General features: G+C 44.4%; 1 protein-coding gene across 6 annotated transcripts in view; it reads right to left on the reverse strand.

Annotated features, from left to right (window-relative positions):
- Nucleotides 1–21,355, reverse strand: part of LOC145346490 (neurocalcin-delta) — a 268,140-nt gene that overhangs the window by 55,641 nt on the left and 191,144 nt on the right. Inside the window, exon 2 of one of the 6 annotated variants that reach the window (XM_080193817.1) lies at nucleotides 21,092–21,256. The exons of the other annotated variants lie outside the window; for them this stretch is intronic. The gene's annotated coding sequence lies outside the window, so the exon portion shown is untranslated. The remainder of the gene's footprint in view (nucleotides 1–21,091; nucleotides 21,257–21,355) is intronic. 6 annotated transcript variants of the gene reach the window in all.

The following is a 21,355-nucleotide window of genomic DNA, read 5'->3' on the forward strand; positions in this document are numbered from 1 at the left end:
GCGTGTGTGCATGTATATGTGTATGCACATGCATGAGTGTGCGCATGTGCATGTGATTGATCACCCATCCCTAATTGTCCTGGGAAAGATGGTGGTGAGCTGTCTTCTTGAACCGTTGTAGTCCCTGTGGTGTGGGTTGAGCTGCAATGCTGTTAAAGAGAGAGTTCAACAACAGTGAAGGAACGGTGCGATATTTCCAAGTCAGGGTGGTGCGTGTGACTTGAAGGAGAACTCGCAGATGGTGGGTGCACCCAAGTGTTTGCTGCTTTTTTCTGCTGGCTGGAAGAGGCCTGGCGTTTCGGAGATGCTGACAAAGGAACCTTGGGCCAGTTGCTGCAGTGCAGCTTGTAAATGATACAGGTACAGTGTGTCAATGCTGGAGAGAGAGAGAGAGAGTGAGTGTTTAAAGTGGTGGATGGGGTGGCAATCAAGTTGTGCTGAGCGGTGGGGAGTTGTGAGTGCTGTTTGAGCTGCATATCCAGGATGAGAAGCATGCTCACTTACTGTAATAAGTCTGCGGAGGCAGCAGTTCCTTCACCAAAATCCCTTTATTTACAAATTCTAACAGCAGTACACAGAGTGCTAGCAGTTAGCAAACTACCTCCGGGGGTGTCAGAGGAACTGACATTCCCGGTTAAATACAAGGAAAAGACTCCTTGATTGGCCCATCAATTGGATCCTTAATCAGGGAATTCATATTCCAAAAGGCCAACCTCAATGGCTTGATTGAAGTCATTACACTTACGTAATTAACAGTCCAACACTCGTAGCATGCTTGCCCACGTGTGTATCTGACTAACAAGACTGAAAAGCAAGGGGTGCCCCTTATATTGATGAGTGAACAGGATTGGAGTTAAGTAGTTCCCTGACTGTAGCTGACATTGTAAGATTGAGTTCATGGTTTGATCTTATATGTGACTGACAGAGCAAAGTTGGATTGTTTTCTGAGTATTTAAAAGCAGATTGGGTAAAAGGTTGAAGTCTGGGCATCGTTTGACTGTGTCCTCCTGTATTTGTCTAGAATGAATAAAAACAGCTGTTTGAAATGTTCTGCTGATTGAATTTGGGAGACGGCAAATTAAAATCAATCACATCACATGATCCATATCTTAACCATACACTATTTACTTTCATCTATTTGGTGGAACGGATTTTTGCTTCACCGCACACAATAGCTTCTCCTTGGCATTCTAACCCCAGTGCCATGTGGCTGGTTGATTTTTGTCAGTCGACAGTGACCCCCATGGCCCTGGCCCCCCCAGATACGGGGGCAGCAGTGTGAAAGGTCCACAGCGGGAAAGCACAACATTAGTTTGTTCAGCTGCATTTTCTTTCGTAAAGTGTGGTCTCTGATAAAGGGCTCACAATTACATGCTAGCTTTATTTAGAAATTTAAACAAAAGCATATGCCCACTGCCTCTTGGCATTATAACTTGGCACTGACTCACCCATAAAAGCACAGAAAGCTTTCTTTTGCAGAGTAATTTATCCAATGAATTTGGATCAATCCATACCATGAAATGCTGGGTCTGTATCTCCTAATTGTTTGCAGCTAACAAGCATAGATAGACAAGATACATGCGTGTGTGTGTGTGTGTGTGTGTGTGTGTGTGTGTGTGTGTGTATGTATGCGTGTGTCTGCACACCTGTATGAGTATGCATGTACACGCATGTGTGTCTATGAGGGTGCACATGTATGTGTGCACGCGTGTGGGGGGTGTATGTACGCGTTTGTGTGCACGTGTATTTATGTGTGTGTTGTATGCGCGTGCATGTGCATATGCATTCATTGTGTGGACGTGCATGCACGTGTGGATTTTAATGTCGCAATCCCGTTACAGTGAAGTACGTGCTCTATTTGTCAGTGACAGCAGCTATTATTAACCGGGGACAGGTTCAGGCATTGATCTGAAGTCTATATAAGAACTGGATTCTATCTGTGTGGGGGGGAGGAGAAGGGAGTCTGTAGCTGTGGGAAGTAAGAGTTCTGGTCTGAACTGACATTCCATTTTCAGGCATACAAGACCACTTGAGACCAGTACTCATTTCGCATTGGGTGGGTTATGTGAATAAACCTACGTTAAAGAAATACAAACAGAAGATGATGGAAAAACTCATCAGGTCTGGCAGCAGCTGTGGAGAGAGAAACAGAGTTAATGTTTCGAGTCTGTTTGACTACTTCAGAGCTAAGGAGAGGGTGAAATGTGATGGATTATCTGCAGTCCAAGAGGGGGTCGAGGAGACTACACAATCAGTGATAGGTGGGAGGCAGACGAGATTGCAACAAAGATGTTCAGGGCACAAGACAGAGGAAATGTTAATGATAGTGTGAAGGAAGATGGAAGCTGCTGAGAGCACCCACCAACAAATCAAATAAAGCCCCCAACAGTTTCACATTTTCTTGTGCGTTCAAACAACAAGTGTAAGGCATGGTAAAGAGGAGGAAGTAGAATTTGTGATTTGTTTTGCAGCCAATGTGTCAGATATGGTTCTTAAATTTGTAGTGGTTTGGTTTTGGATATGAATCATTTTCGGGTGTGCGCTTTCTGATTCAGCATCACACATCTTGGACTTGTTGGAATGTGAAAGTTTAGCATCTGAATTCTGCTCAAGGTGCGTTCCCTCCTGGAAACAATGCATCAAATCTTTCACACTAATGTGCCTGCTGTCAACAACAACAACTTAGGATTATATAGCACCATGAATGACAAATCCCATGCAGCTTCACGGGACAGCTATAAAATGATAATAGAATACCGAGCCACATACAGTGATACGCGGTCAGATGAAAGACCGGTAGGTCAAAGAGGTAGGTTTTAAAGAGCACCTCCCAGGAGAAAGCAAGGGAGAGTCAGAGAGGCTTAAGGAGGAAATTTCAGAGTTTATGACATAGGCAACTGTAGGCACAGTAACCAATATTGGAGCAATTGAAATCAGGGATGGGCAAGAGGTCAGAATGAGATAATGGCAGACTCAGAAGGTAATGGTGTGTCTTATAGGCTGCAAGTTTTACACAGAACATAAAAACTCCACAGTGCAGAAAGAGGCCATCTGGCCCATCAAGTCTGCACAGACCACAATCCCACCCAGGCCCTAGCCCCATATCCCTACATATTTACCCGCTAACCCCTCTAATATGCATCTCAGGTCACTAAGGGGCAATTTTTAGCATGGCCAGTCAACCTAACCTGCACCTCTTTGGACTGTGGGAGGAAACTGGATCACCCAGAGGAACAGGCGTAAACACGAGGAGAATGTGCAAACTCCACACAGACTGTGACCCAAGCCAGGAATCGAACCCAGGTCTCTGGAGCTGTGAATGTGCCGTGTGAATGTGGCTCGAATTAACCAAAAGGGTTCAGATAGGAAAAACTTCAGGATTGAGGAATAGTTATCGATTCTTCAGGATTGAGGAATAGTCATCGATCCTTCAATCCTTCAGGATTGAGGAATGGTTATCGATCCTTCAATCCTTCAGGATTGAGGAATGGTTATCGATCCTTCAGGATTGAGGAATAGTCATCGATCCTTCAGGATTGAGGAATAGTCATCGATCCTTCAATCCTTCAGGATTGAGGAATGGTTATCGATCCTTCAGGATTGAGGAATGGTTATCGATCCTTCAATCCTTCAGGATTGAGGAATAGTTATCGATCCTTCAATCCTTCAGGATTGAGGAATAGTTATCGATCCTTCAGGATTGAGGAATAGTCATCGATCCTTCAATCCTTCAGGATTGAGGAATGGTTATCGATCCTTCAGGATTGAGGAATGGTTATCGATCCTTCAGGATTGAGGAATAGTTATCGATCCTTCAATCCTTCAGGATTGAGGAATAGTTATCGATCCTTCAGGATTGAGGAATAGTTATCGATCCTTCAATCCTTCAGGATTGAGGAATGGTTATCAAATTGCTTAACTTAAACCAACAGCTGTTCTCCCATCCTCTTTGGTTTAGGCCCAATTTTCAATGGAAGAGATCATCAATGGTCTTAGTGTACAGATTGCAATGTAATGCTGTGAACTACACCAAATTGTAAGATTACAGGGATGAAAATGGATTACAGCTCACCTTGTACTCTGCCACATTTTCTCTTTCTATTGTTTCACACTCCACAGGCGGAATTTTCCAGCCCTTCTGGCCAGAGATTTTCCAATCCCGCCAGACTTTTGAACAGTTCATCGCATTTTCCCTGCAGCAGGGACATAAAACTCCTTTCCAAGTGTTCATCCAATCTTTCAATTAACTTCAGGAATAAACATATTTAACTAAAGTTGGTTCTTCGTATAGCAAAGGGTGGGAATCTCCAGTCTCATCCGTGGCTGCCCGGTTGCGAGTGAGAACGGAGAATTTGGAATTCCAGCCAAAACTCCATTCATTCACAGAGGCACCGGAGAATCCCAGGTCAAGAGTTTTATGGCGATAAATTCACAACTATGATTCATAGAATCATAGAATCCCTATAGTGCAGAAGGAGGCCATTTGGCCCATCAAGTTTGCACCGACCACAATCCCACCTAGTCCTGTCCCCGTAACCCCACATACTTACCCAGCTAATCCTAACCTACATATCCCAAGACACTAATGGATAATTTAGCATGGCCAATACACCTAACCCACACATCTTTGGATTGTGGGAGGAAACCGGAGCACCCAGCGGAAACCCACACAGAAACGGGGGGAAAGTGCAGACTCAGTAGGAATCATCAAAAAGAACTTCAGTGCCATTCACATTTTGTGCAATTAGCAGTGAAAAAGTTACTTTGGTTTTAAAATCTGCAAGGAAAGTGTGCAGAGCAGGACAGCAGACTGCACCTGGCCATTCCTTAATGGATCTTGCAAGTCAATTCTAACTGCGCATGCACAGCAAGATCCCAGCTGCAGCACATGAGCCCAAACACACATCGGAAAGGAAGGGCAACAGCATCAAAGCACAATCCCTCCAATTTATAGTGGGCCAGTCCGCCCAGACACTATCTGCCCACCACACGTGTGGGCCAGTGTATTGGATTAGATCAATTTTTGCCAGAATGGGGGGTGGGGTGGGGGGCAGAATCTTCAAAGCGATAGTCAAGAAAAAGCTGCTGTTCCACCTTTTCTCTGACTACTTATCTAAAATATACTGGAGACAAGGACAGTAAGCCCTGGTATTGTAGGAATCAACTGTTTTGTTCCAAGGATGTGACAAGAACGGTTTTACATTCCTATGGCCTGAAAATCCATCTGTGACGGGGTCACTTCCTCCCCAGTCGGATTTTGTGGAATTGGAAATTTTCTTGGAGTGAAACTTCAGCTTTTAAATGTCTAAATGGGGTCAATGTTATTAACGCTGATTCCTGTTTCCCTGGCTACTGTCTCAGATTGAACCAAACTGATTGCATCTCTGCCAGTGTGGCTCATTTAAGGGGGCGTTCCCTGAGGGCCACGTGCTCGGGCTGGACCCTATGGAGTGTCGAGGCAGGAAACAGAGGCAATTGAGTGTGAGGGCACATACCCCGGGTCAAAAAGGCTCAGCAGTTAAAGTTTATTTCTTTATTAGCCTTTCATAAGTAAGGCTTACATTAATACTGCAATGAAGTTACTGTGAAATTCCCCGAGTTGTCACAGTCCGGCACCTGTTCAGGTCAATACACCTAACCAGCACGTCTTTCCGAATGAGAGGGGAAACTGGAGCACTTGGAGAAAACCCACTCAGACACAGGGAGAACGAAGGAACTCCGCACAGTGACCCAAGCCGGGAATCGAACCTGGGTCCCTGGCACTGTGAAACAGCAGTGCTAACTACTGTGCCACCACGCTGTGTACAGTCACATAGTTATTCATAGAATCACGGTCCAAAGATGTGTGGGTTAGGTGCATTGGTCATGGTAAATTGTCCCTTAGTGTCCTGGGATGCGCAGGTTAGAGGGATTAGTGAGGTTATGGAGGGGTGTGGAGTTATGGAGATGAGGCCCGGGTGGGATTGTTGTAAGTGCAGACTCGATGGGCTGAATTCTGCACTGTTGGTCACTCAACAGATAACGGTTACATGCTAAAAACACGTTGCAACGTCACAATACAATGACCTAAAAAGGTGTATGTAAAGAGATCAATTCCAGAGGCAGCAGCAGCAAAACTATCATACAATTGATCAATTGCTTGGATTGGTCTAGGGTCTATTCTGTCTGTTCCAATTTGTATATATATCATTAATCATTGCTTTAACACTAAAGCCTTTAGTTCTGAAGCATCAATTCCACAATTAAATCTTGCTCACACATCATACATCGCCCACATCGACTCCTGGATATGTGAGCTATGTATTCTGATTTTTTTTATTTGTTCATGGGACATGGGCGTTGCTGGCAAGGTTCACATTTGTTGTCCATCCCTAATTACCCTTGAACTGACTGGCTCGCTACACCATTTCAGAGGATATTCAAGAGTCAACCACATCCTTAGCTCGCCTGGTGTCACATGTAGGCAGATTTCCTTCCCTAAAGGGCATTAGTGAACTAGATGGGCTTTAATGACAATTGATACTGGTCATAGTTAGACTTTTAATTCCAGATTTTTTATTGAGTTTAGATTTCAACATCTGCTGTGATGGGATTCGAACTTGAGTCCCCAGAATATTACCTGAGTCTTTGGATTGCCAGTCCAGTGACCATACCACTACACCATTGCTGCTCACCAGATAGATGAAAATGGCCTTTTACAGTCCCAACTCTGAGCTTCCCATGACATTGGAAGGGAAACGGACAGATAAGTCTTTCTAACGGCAGACATATACAGTAGATAGGTGATCTTCCAAAACCCCTTCACAGTGACTGTGGAATGCAATCGTGATTAATAATGATCCACATGAAAGAGATCAGATAGAAATCAGGATGGGTTATACTAAACAAAAACACAAGATAACACAAATGTTCGTTTTGACATCAGAGCTAATTTTCCAAGAAAAGTACTGGAGTTTACATTTGCCATTCACCGCCTCCCCCCACCCCATCCACTTATGACAACAATGAACAGAAATAGCTAGGAATTATTTACTCAAGTCCAAATTTACTGCCTTTGATTTTTGGCCAGCAGAATCTGGTGGTACTAAAGCTGGAGCAGTGAGGAAAGCTGACAAGATAATTGTTCAGCTGCTCCTATGATTCCAGTGACCCCCGCACGCGATTCGCTGGGACCAATTGCCATGGAAACAGAATAAATAACATTCAGGAATAAAACTCTGCTTTTAATGGCTCAGCTGCATTAATTTGTCCTTTTTTTAACACTCTCAGTTCCTCTGAATGATTTCAAACCAATTTGAGCAACCTGCCATGGTTGTTTCTGGGTTCTGATCAACGTGAGAGGCGCAACATTTTAAGATGACCCCTGACTGCTGCTTTTCCAATGCAACTCATTGAGAAATCAGTCAGCAAAGTGTTAGCAGACATTATTGCCAACAGGCCTTCCCATTCTCATAAGCATGGTGGCACAGTGGTTAGCGCTGCTGCCTCACAACACCACAGAGACTCGGGTTCGATTCCCGGTCCAGTCTGTGTGGAGTTTGCACATTCTGCCCTGTGCGCTTCAGTTTCCTCCCACAGTCCGAAGATGTGTGGGTTAGATAGATTGACTACACTAAATTGTCCCTTAGTGTCAGGGGGATTAGCAGGGGAAATGTGTGGGGTTTCGGGAATAGGGCCTGAGTGGGATTGTGGTCGGTACAGACTTGATGGGCCGAATGGCCTCCTTCAGTACTGTAGGGATTCTATTCTATATGGGTTGAAAATGATACGCAGCCCACCTACCCCACCTGTACTTGTCCACTCACCATTTTCAGAAGGATTGAAGAAAGCATGGAATGAGAAAAGACCATGGCCAGAATTCGATCATACTTTATGCCAGCGGGATTTTCCCATCCCGCTGCAGTGAATGGAGATTTGGCTGGCTGCCAGATTCTTCGACCTTCCTGCAGCGGGAGCGCAGTGTGAACGCTCCATGAGATCACGCCCCATTTCTTCAGAACAAGCGCGCTAGGAATTTAGTTGCCCAAGTGGACATCCAAATACCTCCCTAATTTCACAACTTCCATTATTCCATCGTGGCTATTTGCTCACGCAGGATTACATTTCCACTCATTCCCAACTGCACCAGAACCATATCGTTCCCATAGGACACCTGACCATCTTTCAGATACAATACCACGCGCAACAGTGCAAATCAAGATTCCAAGAGCGTGCTTTTCCATTATTTTTCTTTTGATGGCAGATTAAGTTTTTTTTTATTCATTCATGGGATATGGGTGTCACTGGCTGGCCAGCATTTATTGCCCACCCTCAATTGCCCTTGGAGGACAATTGAGAATCAACCACATTGCTGTGGCTCTTGAGTCACATGTAGGCCAGACCAGATAAGGGTGGCAGATTTCCTTCCCCAAAGGACATCAGCGAACCAGATGGGTTTTTCCGACAATCAACAATGGTTTCATGGTCATCAGTAGATTCTTAATTCTAGATAAATTTTTGTTTACTGAATTCAAATTCCACCACCTGCTGTCACGGGGTTCGAACCGTGATTCCCAGAACATTTGCTGGGTTTCTGGATTCACTGTCAAGCAATAATACCACTTGGCCATCACCTCCCCAAATTGTGGGTAGTTTGTGCCAGAATCTCCAATTGGGGCTACCTGGGATTGAGGATATAGATGTGGGGACAGGAAGTCCCCGCTGACAACACGTGCTCGTGATGTGATCTCTCCACTGCCCAGTCACCATCAGAATAAACCTGGACTGTGCAACATACCAAGTGAATGAACTGTTTGAGGTTGACTGGAGAGGGACACAGAGAGGGAGAAAGAACCTAAGAAAGACAGGAGGAATAAAATTCTGGGATGGACAAAATATGAGTTCTTTCCATCAAAGGAAAAAAATTCATTGGAATAAACGTGGGCTGAATTCTCCAACCTCAGCTGCAGCTGGGAGTCCAGCTGCAGTGAACAGAAATTTGGCTGAGCATCAAATTCTCCGTTCTGGCAGGCAGCGGCAGCGGGGTGTGAATGGCCAGAGAATTCTGGCCTCAAGTGCTGGATAATGGCAGCGTCTATGGAGAGAGAAACACAATTAACCTTTCGCGTCCGTAAGACTCTCCTTCAGAGTTCTGCATCTTGCTGGGGCTGCTCCACAAAGTATTGGAGTGTGTCTGTGCACTTTTCATAACTGAACCACAAGACCCTCTGAGTAGTAACAGCTAACACATTACTGTACTGCATAGCTTACAGGTGAAGTCCATAGCAGTAGATAATGACAATAACAGATTTTGCCACAAACAGCGTCAGATCATCAAGGCTGCTCTGTAGGCAATTGAAAGTGATATAAAATGTGTTGAGCACATTTCAATTCAAAATGCTGTTTGATCAGAATGATGGCATGAATACACGTCACCTAATTTGCACAGCAGACTTCTGTCCAGCCAGCTTGTAATGTGGTATTGCTGCAGCTTTATACTTGCTTCCCACTGCTGTGCAACTACAGACAACCAGGGTGGCACAGTGGCTCAGTGATTAGCACTGCTGCCTCACAGGACCAAGGTTCGATTCCCGGCTTGGGTCGCCGTCTGTGTGGAGTTTGCATGTTCTCCCTGTGTTTGCTTGGGTTTCCTCCGAGTGCTCCGGTTTCCTGTCACAGTCCGAAAGACGTGCTGGTTAGGTGCATTGGCCGTATTAAATTCTCCCTCAGTGAACAGGCACTTTTCACAGTAGCTTCATTGCAGTGTTAGTGTAAGCCTATTTGTGACTGCCAAATAAACTTTATTATATTTAAATCAGGTCCTATAATGCATTTCGTACCCCTATGCCATTTGAACTAAAAACCATACAAGTCACATCCAGTGTGAGATCAGCCAATAATCCTGGCATGATTGCTGTCCCATATCAACCGAAACAGTATTTAAGAGAGACACTCAGATAAACTAAGACGGATGATTTGCATTGCCAGGAGCGTTTCCAGGTTACTTCTTCACACAAAGGCTTGTGAATCTGTGGCATTCCCTGCCCAGTGAAGCAGTTGAGGCTACCTCATTGAATGTTTTTAAGGCAAGGATAGATAAATTTTTGAACAGTAAAGGAATTAAGGGTTAAGGTGAGTGGGTGGATAAGTGGAGCTGAGCCCACAGAAAGATCAGCCATGATCTTATCGAATGGCAGAGCAGGCTCGAGGAGCCAGATGGCCTATTCCTGCTCCTAGTTCTTATGTTCTTCCTCACTTTTTCTGCTTCATCACCCTCAGTAATCTCCACTCATTACGAAGTGCACTATGATCACTACATTCATTCGAATGAAGTAACAGCCATTTGAGTCATAGTTTGAAGATCAGGGATAAACCTTTCAGAATCGAGTTGAGGAGAAAAAGTGAGGAAAAACTAAGAACATAAGAACTAGGGACAGGAGTAGGCCTGGCTCCTCGACCCTGCTCCGCCATTCAATAAGATCATGGCTGATCTGTCCGTGGACTCACCCAGAGAGTGGTGAATGTGTGCAATTCACTATCACAGAACGTGATTGAGGCCAAAACATTGTGTGATTTCAAGAAGAAATTAGATGTAGCTCTTGGGACTAAAGGGTTCATGGGGTATGGGGGAACGGGGGGACCAGGATACTGAAATCGATGATCAGCCATGATCAAAATGAATGGCAGAGCAGGCTTGAAGGGCCTGCTCCTGCTTCTAGTTTCTATGTTTCAATAAGGCCATTGCCATCCCAGGGGCTACGTGTGGAGGAATCTATCTGAAGAGCAAAGTGCCCGGGATGTTATGTTTCTCTGGTCAGGCTGGAGCAGGATTTCTGCTCCCTTCAAGCAGAGCAGGCTGGCTACTGGATCAGGGGAGTCTTGTTTTGCCAGTGACCCGGAAAGGTAAGCCTTTAGCTTTCTCGCCGCTGACTCATTTCCAAATACTACAGGAACATCTCCTACTCTGGCAGCACACAGCTACATTAGCAGGTCACTGACAGCCTCAGTGTTGAGCAATATGTCACCGTGCCCATTGACTCAACATGAGAGATCTGTAATCAGAGCCTTTAACAAACTGCTATTTTCTGTATAGTACGGAACCTCTACGACAGCAGCTAAACAGCATCGATTCTCCCCTCTCCAGACAGGCAATTTCTACACAGACAACTGTTCTAAACAGGAAACGTCAGGGTCACTTGAGTTCAAGTTTCCATGTTGATGTTTCTAAGTTGGTTGGATGACATCTTGTGTTCTCCCTTATTGATGCAAGCATTTAGAAATGCGCAGGAAATAATCCTCAGTGCGACAAACTAAAAAGCTGACTTCAAGTAATGACAAACTGGGGTGATGGGGGGAGTGGGGTGTGTTGTTGGTGGTGATGGACACTCTGACTTCCTGGGTATCAGTCCTGTACCCATTAAAGGGTTTGAATAGGTGATTGGCACTGGATAAGCTATCAACCCCCAGATGCAGGGTATATTAACAAGCTTGCGGTGTCAGGGCCCAGTGTTGGCCAGGTTACAATGCCCATCAAGGCAGTCGCCATCTTGAGATGGAAGATTGCAGCAGGAAGAGGACCAGGGGGTAGAGTTCCCTAACACTTCAGCTAGAGAGCTGAATGTTGCTCACACAAACTACTGAGACCAAAACACCCTGTGCTAACCACCCATTCATCCTCTGGGGATCAGTAAATTGCTCTCTGCAATCACCGGTTGTGTTATCGATTATAAACCAATGCAGCTCTGTGCAGCTTGTCACCTGATTATGTGGTGAGATTTTCACTCTTTTCCATCCAGGACTGTAAATAAGCAACATCTCTCATAAAATGGTCAAGGAACCCACCATGTGGCAACATTTTCATCCTTTTATCCTTGCTGTTCAAGTGAGTTGACCCCATTAATACACGACAGGCTGTATACATTTTCTTTCTGAATAATTAGTGTATCTAAACTATGTTAAAATTATGATGTGGAGTTGCCTGCGTTGGACTGGGGTAAGAATAGTAAATAGTCTCACAACAACAGGTTAAAGTCCAACAGGCTTATTTGGTAACACGAGCTTTCGGAGCGCTGCCCCTTCATCAAATGAGTCTCACCTGATGAAGGGACAGTGCTCCAAAAGCTTGTGCTACCAAATAAATCTGTTGGACTTTAACCTGGTGTTGTGAGACTACTTACTGTGTTAAAATTACTTTTGGATAGTTGACTGCTTATTGTAGGTATTTTGTGGGCCTTGAATACAAACATCACACAGATCTTAAGGAGCTGTAGATAAGGGGTAAAGGAAACTGTGCTGAGATGCTGTCCAGTTGGCTGGCGACTTGGACAGTTGTACCCACTCTTGCTGCTCTTGTGAAGGCATTACTGCCAGTGACATTGGCTCTCTTTAGCAATCACTGTCTTAGTCTCGGGCTGCCCCTGCAAATGATAGATAGCATCTCCCTCATTGTCCTCATTAGTTCCACTGTGACCTACAGGGAGGCAGCAAGAAACTGTGGTGGAGGGAGCTGGGGGGTAGAAGAATGGGTGCCTTTACGTATACTATCTAGTTTATCTGTACGACACAGTGGCACAGCGGTTAGCTCTGCTGTCTCATAGCTCCAAGGACCCGGGTTCGATTCCCGGTTTGGGTCACTGTGTAGAGTCTGCACGTGTCTGCGTGGGTTTCCTCTGGGTTCTCTGGTTTTCTCCCACACTCTAAAGATATGTGAGTTAAGTTGATTGGCCATGCTAAGTTGCCCCTTAGTGTCCCAGGATGCGTCGGTTAGAGGGATTAGCAGGGTAAATATGTGGGGTGACGTGGATAGGGCCTGGATGGAGTTGTTGTCAGTGCAGGCTTGTTGGGCCGAATGGCCTCCTTCTGCACTGCAGGTTTTTTATGATTCTATAACAAGGGGAGGTGATGGTCTAGTAGTATTTTTGCTAGACTATTAATTCAGAAAAAAAGCTAATGTTCTGGGGACCTGGGTTCAAACCCCACCACAGCAGGTGATGGAATTTGAATTCAATAAAAATATCTGGAATTAGGAGTCTACCGATGGCCGTGAAACCATTGCCAATTGTTGGAAAAACCCACCCGGTTCACTCATTTTCTTTAAGGAAGGAAATCTGTCATCCTTACCCGGTCTGGCCTACACGTGACTCCAGAGCCACTGCAATGTGGTTGACTCTCAACTGCCCTCAAGCAACTATGGATGGGCAATAAATGCTGGCCAGCCAGTGATGCCCATGTCCCATGAATGAATTTACAAAGTATCCATGCAGAAATGAAGGGAGAGAATGTATTCTTGCTCTGGCAGGTGTATTCCCACTTTAAATAAACCTTGGTATGGGCCCAAGGGTTTGTTTTAAAATTTCCATGTTGGGTAATACAGGAACAAAATACCAACGGGTGTATGGACTTGTGAAACTCTCCTTTTCAAGGTACTTTTTTTTGACTAATCTCTCTCAGCCCCCCCAAGCTTCACCCACTTGTGTCTGGGCTCAGGATGGTCTGATGTAAAAGGCCCCCCCAACTAAGAGGACTCTGAAACCAGCCATCACAGGCAGTCCAAGGGTGACAAGCCATCCAATTCCTCCACTGGTGAGTACCAGACTCCCTGCATGAATTCACGACTCAATCAGAAATTCGCGTACTTGAATCCCTGCACCACAATCCATGGAATAATGTCCTAACATTCCCACACCACGCACAAGCCAATCTTTGAAATACTGCTGTTTGGTGACAGCATGAAATATTAACGACTATAGATCCATTTATAAAACCGCTTTGGCGCACACAACTCATAAAAAATCATTCACGCTGCTTTAAAAACATTATCCATCTCACGATATGTCATTCTGGAAAATTAACAGTTGTGTGTGATTAATTCTGTTTGATATCTGTGTCACTTTTATTGGTCATAAAGTTCACTCTTCATATTTCCCTCAGATCAACAGGTTTAAGTATTGATATTTGCAGCTTGGGAGCTTTGGCCCTTGTGAGCTACCTGTTGGGGCTTGATCACAGTTGCGGGGGGGCTGTGTACTCCATGTTCAGCTCCCAGCATATGCTGTTTCCTGTTCAACTTGCATAATTTTTAAAAAATTCTTTCACAGGATGTGAGCACCAGTTTAAAGTTTATTTATTACTGTCACAAGTAGGCTTACATTAACACTGCAATGAAGTTACTGTGAAAATTCTCCAGCGGTTACACTCCGGTGCCTGATTGGGTACACTGAGTGGCCAATGCACGTAACCAGCAGGTCTTTCGGAAAGGAGGAAGGAAATCGGAGCACCCAGAGGAAACCCATGCAGACATGGGGAGAATGTGCAAACTCCACACAGGCAGTGACCCAAGCTGGGAATCGAACCTGGGTTCCTGGTGTTGAGAGGCAACATTAACCACTGTGCCATCATTATCAAGGCCAGGGTTTGTGGCTCTTGTCCAATTGCCCTCAAGATGATGATGGTGAACCACCTTCTCAAGCCACTCCAATCCATTTTATCATAGGACAGCAGATACCATTGGTTGGTCTTAACAAAGACTTTGTAGTTAGCTGTATGTATTAACTACAAGAACCATGTACAGTAAACGTTACACGCTAGGAGCTGTCTACATGCTCGCCCATACACACATCTCTGTCCAACACTAGACTGACTCCTAGGAATAGGTTATGTGTTCTCTTATATCACTGTGTGAGTGTCCTGTACTTGATCCCACATTAACCTAAGTTGTGCCAGAACCTTACATTACTCCTTTGGTGTTGGTACATCTTCAGTGCTATTAGGAAAGGGATGCCCCAAGGGACTTCACAAAAAGGAGAATGAGCTTTAAGTAGGAGTTAGTTAGGAAGATCTGGGGTGGAAGTTTCCTCTCCCTTCCATGGTGTGTTTTGCAGGGATGGGAGGCGTCACATCGCTTGCTGGTGGCAGGATCCGGCCGTTGCCAATGGCGTTTCCCATTCCCTCACCGCCCGGAAATCCGTGGTGGGGAGGCACCGTCATTGGGAGCATAAAATCCCACCGGCGTAAATGGCATCAGGATTTCGGCGATGGTTTAATATATACATTTCTATGATGCAGAGGGAGACGGAATGTCGATCAGATTTGGAAAACGCATATGTGTGTTGCGAGATTCTCTGGCCTCCCAGCCTCATGTTTCCTGCCCGTGGGAGGTGGTGTGTTGTTTGCTAGTGGCGGGATTCTCAGGTCCTGCAGTGGTCAATGGGAATTCCCACTGACGTCACCCTACACCGGCGGGACTGGAGAATCCCAACAGCGTGAACGGCAGGTTCTCCAGCCGGAATATGGAGCAAGTTTTCAGCCACAGCCTGGTTGAAGTCTAAACAACAACAGTCAATGCTGTAGCGAGATAAGCAGCTTTGGTTATGGATACAGCATGGAGCTCCAAGCTCGGTTGGAGATACGAGGATGGTCAAGCTGTACACTGTTGCAATCAGCAGTATTTCATTTCAAAGTTGTTTCAGATGTGTAATGCAGTCCAATTGCACAAGAATCTCAATGTGTCCAATCATTTTTCAGCATCTTCGACCATCACAAAATTCCTTTCTATTTCTTTCAGATTGTGATTTTTTTTAAAACCACTTCTGCTGCCTTAATCTCACAATATCTCAATAAGTTAGGGCGTCATGGTGATTAGCACTGCTGCCTCACAGCACCAGGGAACCGAGTTCGATTCCTGGCTTGGATCACTGTCTGTGTGAGTTTCCTCCGGGTGCTCCAGTTTCCTCCCACAATCCAATGTACTGGTTAGGTACATCAGCCAAGCTAAATTCTCCCTCAGTGTACCCGACAGGCACCAGAGTATGGCGACCAGGGGATTTTCACAGTGACTTCATTGCAGCCTACTTGTAACACTAGTAAATAAACTTAAGTGATGAAGCACTTCTGTGAAAGTGCATTGCTAGTACATTTACCATTGATGTTGCACTTTCACTTATGTAAGTACATATCCACAGTAAATATTCAACGTGGTCCCATTTCTTCTTTCATTTACCATGTTGTGTTTATCAGTTTTCAAAGGGTGCTCCTGACTACCCTTCGAATATAATTGTAGAAGTATTTTGTGCTGAATTTCATATTCCTGATGTGCTTACTTGCATACTCCTTTTTTGTAGCCATTACTATCTGTTCACCTTTTCCTGCTCTTTGCTTCTCTCCCATTCACCAGGGTTAGTATTTTGTTTTGTATTTTTGTGTGTTTTTTTTAAATTTGACAAAATGCCAATGTCCGTTGCTTCTGACAAGTAGAGTTCTTGCTTTGTAGGTTTGCTCTTTATCAAGTTTTTTTCTGAGTGCCACACAGTAAGTTCCCTACAGGTAAGAAATGAAAATGTTCACTTTTATATCTACATATAAGTTGTATGTACCCTGGCGAGCTTGGTTTCTTCCAGGACTCTGAGGTGTGTACACATGCTTTCTGCGTTCTTGGGGACTGCTCACACCTTGGCTGATCCTGCGTGCCAGTAACACAGGCTGGGTGAAGACAGCAAATGTGGAGAGTTGGCTGGAAGGACCAAGTGGAGGCTGGGCAGACTAAGAGGGGGATGGGCTGGGGTGGGAGAGAGGCTGTCTGGGTCCCTTTAAACATGGCAGGCAGACCTTGGATTCCACGAGGTAGCAAATTCCTGCCCGCGCAGGATTGGGCATCATCAGTACCCACTTCCCTCTCCCAGCAGAAAAAAAATCTGAAATTACAAATCTACTGATGACCATGAAACCATTATCGATTGCTGTAAAAATCCATCTGATTCACTAATGTCCTTTAGATAAAGGAATCTGCCATCCTTACCTGGTCTGGCCTACGTGTGACTCCAGAGCCACAGCAATGTGGTTGATTCACAACTGCCCTCTGAAATGGCCTGGCAAGCCATACAGTTCAAGGGCGACTAGGGATGGGCAATAAATGCTGGCCAGCCAGCGATACCCATGGCCCATGAATGAGTAAATCCTGCATCTTCTGCATCTCCCAATCAAACCTTCAAAGTGGAAGATTCCACTCTCAGTAACTGTTTTTGCTTTTCTCTTTTTGAATCACAACTCTGGACTCGATCATATTGCTATATCATATCTGATTGCTATTACATAAATGGTCAAGGCCATTAGGCTGTTAACTAAATTTGTCTCATTCCCTCAATCATTAAATATGAGATGACTTGTCATTAATGATTATGTTTCAGCCTCAGCTTGTTTCCAGAGCACCTTAGATTGAAGCTAAAAATATTTAGCGTCGCCATTTGTTTACAAGAGGAGAAGGTCCAGAAGGCCCATAATGATGCAATCATAATAATCTAAAGATCATTTATGCTGGTTTCCCCTGGCTAGTGTTTGAGTGGGATGGAGGAGGGGATGCAGTCTCGGAATAAGAGGTCAGCCATTTAGGACTGCGATGAGGGAGAATTTATCAGGCAGAGGGTGGCGGCTTTTTGGGATTTTCTATCCCAGTGGGCTGTGAAGTCTCACCATTGAGAATATTCAAGATGGATATCGATGGATTTCTAGATATTAAGGGATATACGGATCGAGTGGGAACTTGGCACTGAGGTAGATCTAGTTAAACAGTGGAACAGGCCAAAGGAGGCCAAATGGCCCGCTCATAGAATCCCTACAGAAGGAGACCATTTGGCCCATCGAGTCTGCACTGACCACAATCCCACCCAGGCCCTATTCCCATAACCACCCAAATTTACCTTGCTAATCCTTCTCAGACTAGGGTCAATTTAGCATGGCCAGTCAACCTAACCCGCACATCTTTGGACCGTGGGAAGAAACTGACACAGGGAGAACGTGCAAACTCCACACACACAGTGAGCCGAGCCTGGAATTGAACCTAGAGTCCCTGGAGCTGTGAGACAGCAGTGTTAACCATGCCAAAGTCCTGCTCCTATTTCCGATAAGAATAATCACACAATGGATGTCATAAGATTGAGCGATTATGAAGAGATAGAAATGTAAATCTACTCATTTTGTTCATGGAGATGGTGCCCTCAATACTTCACTGTTATTTTGAAGTAATTACTGTGGTCTTTCTTTTCATTCTTTCCCCACAAAACTAATTTCTGTGAACCATCTAAATAACTCGCACCATTCCAATACCGTCCTCATTAACTTAATACAATCTGTCTCCTCGTTACTGCACCTTCACAGCGAGATGGTGCTCACCGTGTTACTCAGACTTCAGACAGATCTAACACTGGAATGTGATGGTTTACAGCTCCGCCTCACCAGGGAATCATGGGACAACATAACAAAGGCTCAGGCTAGAATTTTCTAGAAGTCCATAGAAGGGAATGTCCCACAAGAAGACAAGTGGGTTGCAGAAATGGCTCCCTCCTTCAATAAGTAGTCAAGGATAAACCAGGAAATTGTAAGCCAGTTGGTTTACTTTCGCTCTTGCCATGAACAGCTGCAGACAGATGGAAGCAGATCTGACGAAGGGTCATCCAGACTTGAAACGTTGGCTCTATTCTCTCTCCACAGATGCTGTCAGCCCTGCTGAGATTTTCCAGCACTTTCTGTTTCTGTTTCAGATTCCAATATCTGCAGTATTTTGCTTTTATTATATGAGGCAGATCTGGGGACGGACTAGGTGAAGGATCTGTTGAAAAGTCATTCCACTGATCCATGTCACTTCCAGAATGTTCTGTTGCGCGGTTAAGGCAAGAAGTTGAACACAGTCATCCAAATGTGGAAGCACGTATTCAAGTCACTAAGTAAAGTCCGACAATGGCTATGATGCACTTTGCACTGGCTGGAATAACATTTGATGTGCCGAATGGCCTTTCTGCGGCATTCCATAGTTGTACAATTCTATTTCGTCAGAGCCTCAAACAACCAACTTTAGATAGGTTAGAATCCAGTTTGACCTTAATACTTCTGTTGTGTTCTTGGTTTCCTTCCTTTAAGTGCAAACTCCATCCAAGTCTCCAATTCTTTGACACCAGTCTGCTCACAGCTGATCTCCCCTTGGGACTTGGGCCTATTCTTTCCAATTAGCTTATTTCCTAGTTGGCCCATTCAAGGTTGCCTCTTAGTCTGAAGCAACCTTTCACACCTACCTACAAGGTAATCATTTACTTAAAGGCTCTATGGTCAGGCCAATACATTACTTGGCAAACTGGTTACTTAGAAGGTTGAGTTCCAAAAAAAGTGAAGTATTATCCAATTTGTATAAACATATTGAGGATACAGTATGATAAAAATGTTGACACAACAAAATGTGTTTTTTTTATTCATTCATGGTATATTGGCATTGCTGGCTAGCTAGTGTTTATTGTCCATCCCTAGTTGCCCTTGGAGGGCAGTTAAGAGTCAACCACATTGCTGTGACTTTGGAGTCACGTGTAGACCAAACTGGCTAAGGACAACAGATTTCCTTTCCTAAAGGAACCAAATGAGTTTTTTCTGCCAATCGACAATGGTTTCATGACCATCAGTAGATTCTTAATTCCAGATTTTTTTAATATCGAATTCAAATTCCACCATCTGCTATGGCGGGATTTGAACCTGGGTCCCCAGAACGTTAGCTGAGTTTCTGGATTAATAGACAAGCGATAATACCTCTAGGCCATCATTTTCCCTTATGCTTCATATCTTGGGAAGGTGGCTGTGGAAAAAGATTCTGGCACTGTAAGCCTCAGCAGAAATACATACCGAGGAAACTCTGACTAAAAGCTTCAGTTGAGATTTGACATTAGATAGATTTAAATGCATATAAAATGGGATCATTACCCTGGAACAGCTTAAAGGTTACTGACTTGGCATTCCAATGTTCTTAAGGACAGGGTGTGACTGTCATAAGTATGGAAAAGTAACACCACAAGTTAGCAGGAAAAGTTTTAACCACTCAGGTCCCTGTTGTAAAGCTGTAGGAGTATATTATTGGAGTTCAGGCTTTGAATTAACACACTTGCATGATTTTCTGCCCATTAAATTGAGCGACAAACAAAAAACCATTTGAAATGCCTTGGTGGAAATTAAGTTGTAATTCCAGCTATGACCAAATATTTAATTCACTTTATTCTGCAAGATGAAAGATTCTCACTTCAACTAAAACACCATGGAGTTGCTGGGACTTGTGAAACAAGAATTAAAAGCAGTTAAAAACTACTGATGCTGTTTACGTTACAACAATTGTGGAAATTAAGTTATGACAAACAACTCTGTCAGGTAATGGAAATGCTCATTTGCAAACAAGACCTTCAGTGAGGCCAACACTTGTGTAGTCAGGATAAGAGACTAATCTAACCTTGTGTCAGTTTCATAATCACTGCATTCCAGACTAGGACACAGCATGAAAACAAAGACAAGTTACCATGACAAATACCAAATAACAAGATATGATGACATATTTCACTAATGAAAGAGACGGTTTTCTACTGGATTAGAAAGGACAAAAAGTTATGCTATGATTGGGGGACTATATATGCAAATGAAGGATTAGAAAGTTGCTGATTTCTCATTTTCTGTCATTAACTATAAGTGCTAAGTATCTGTACGAATCGACAGAACATCATAGTGAAATTCACTGTTCACTGTGTCTGATCTCTTTGCTAGAAAGTAATAATGGAGGGAGTGCAGAGGAGGTTTACTAGGCTGATACCGGAGTTGAGGGGGTTGAGCTATGAGGAGAGGCTGAATAAACTGGGCTTGTACTCGTTGGAGTTTAGAAGAATGAGGGGAGATCTCATTGAGACGTATAAGATGATGAATGGGATGGATAGGATAGAGGTGGAAAGACTCTTCCCGCTCAAAAAAGACAGTAGGACTAGGGGGCACAGCCTCAAGATAAAAGGGGGGCGGTTTAGAACGGAGTTGAGGAGGAACTTCTTCACTCAAAGGGTGGTGAATCTCTGGAATTCTCTGCCCGTTGAAGTGGTGGAGGCTACCTCGCTAAATATTTTTAAGACGCGGGTTGATGGGTTTTTGATAGGAGAGGGGATTAAGGGTTATGGGGAGAGGGCGGGAATGTGGAACTGAGCAGCGACAGATCAGCCATGATCTTATTGAATGGCGGGGCAGGCGCGAAGGGCTGGATGGCCTACTCCTGCTCCTATTTCTTATGTTCTTATGTTCTTATATTAATAAAAAACTTAAATATTTGAGTACTCACCATGCATTATTTGGGTTAATCCTCAACACCCCCACCCCAGCATGTCCAAATTCTTGATAAAGCATTTTGTCCATGCAACGCTCGCCATAACGGGGGGAAGAAAGGTGAACGGCGGCTCAGATAAGTAGACCGAGTTGTGCATAATGCAGACAATGGGATCTCCATCTTTAAGAAAAGATATACTGGCATTGGAGGCGATACAGCAAAGGTTCACTAAACAGGTCCCCCTGGGATGGGGGAAGTTGTCCTATGATGAGAGGCTGA

Source organism: Carcharhinus amblyrhynchos, chromosome 8, assembly GCF_965287045.1.
Source record: "Carcharhinus amblyrhynchos chromosome 8, sCarAmb.v2.hapA, whole genome shotgun sequence".
Taxonomy (NCBI): Eukaryota; Metazoa; Chordata; class Chondrichthyes; order Carcharhiniformes; family Carcharhinidae; genus Carcharhinus; species Carcharhinus amblyrhynchos.